Below are 1,315 nucleotides of genomic sequence, written 5' to 3' on the forward strand. Positions count from 1 at the left end.
AAAAAAAAATTACAGAATTTTTTTTCCCAGAATTAGTAGCTGAGTGAACTACTCAGCAGACTATGAACTAGCGTTCTAGAAACTGTTGGTTCTTCATTGAGATTGGCCAGCTGCAACCCACGGACCATCCCAAAATACCAAGAATGCTATCCACCCTTGACAAACACTGACCTGGACATAAACAACGCATTCTATTATTCCACGTTAAACACTAATGAATCGATAAGCAGATTTATGTTCTAAAGCATACCAAACTATCCAGGCTTACTTCGACATGAAATAACATGACGCCCATCCCCTGACCCCGATCAATCTCAGCCTGCCAATGTACACATAGCGATGCAATAACTGTTTCAAGCTAAGGAATTTTATGGCTAAATGTTGGAGAAAAGTATTGAAAAATCAACTCAGCACGCAAGAACATATTGTGATTCCTACAGCAGCCAGCGCTGTAGTGACATCTGCCATCATGCCTGTCAGACATTGATATACAAACTTAAACAGTCCCAGGAAATAACCCATCTGGCAGGTGGTCAGTCCAGAATGAAGATCACCACCAAGTCAAGTCACTGACTATTCAATAGTGTCTGATCAGTAATTCATCCTTTCATCATCAAAATGAACTTTCCCTTGATTTGGGACAAGACCAGAAGAGGACTTATCATGAATTTAACAGAATAAAAAGGGAAAAATCCATTAGCGACCTCCACAATCCGCCATAAATATGCCAACCAGCTTCCAAAACAGATAATATAGCTACTGAAAGTTACCTCTTCGGTCTATGCAGACTATGCAGAACCACTGGATAGAGTGGCCTTCAAGGTTGTGCCAAGATACAATCTTACTAACTTGCCAGTTCTCTTCTCTGTACATAGGAATATTAGCAAGAATCATCTTTGCAACACCATTTCCTTGAGAAAGTGTCTCTCCATCAGCCTTCAAACTAACGTGCTCCATATGCTTGATTCATTTCCCATTCACCTTTGGAATTTTATGGAATTTGAAATTGTCTTCACCAATCATCCTTACAGATGATATTTGCATATCATTCTTTAAAATTTTCTTCCACGTGTGTTTAGTCCCTTTAGGGTGATCTGCAACTTCTTCCATTTTCCTATCCTCATCAGATTCAGCAACAAATTCCTTCACTGAATTAATGGTTATTTCGGTTGCTGACAGTACAGCTTGCTTCTCAAAGACTGAAAGGGATGCAAAGTCTAGATTGATGAACTGAAGCAACAAACATCATATTTTTTTCCCTCCTGAAGCTCAACAATAAAAGAAACATTTACCCTACGTGTGAGAAAAATTCCCA

The sequence above is a fragment of the Olea europaea genome, chromosome 12 (assembly GCF_002742605.1).
Source record: "Olea europaea var. sylvestris chromosome 12, O_europaea_v1, whole genome shotgun sequence".
Taxonomy (NCBI): domain Eukaryota; kingdom Viridiplantae; phylum Streptophyta; class Magnoliopsida; order Lamiales; family Oleaceae; genus Olea; species Olea europaea.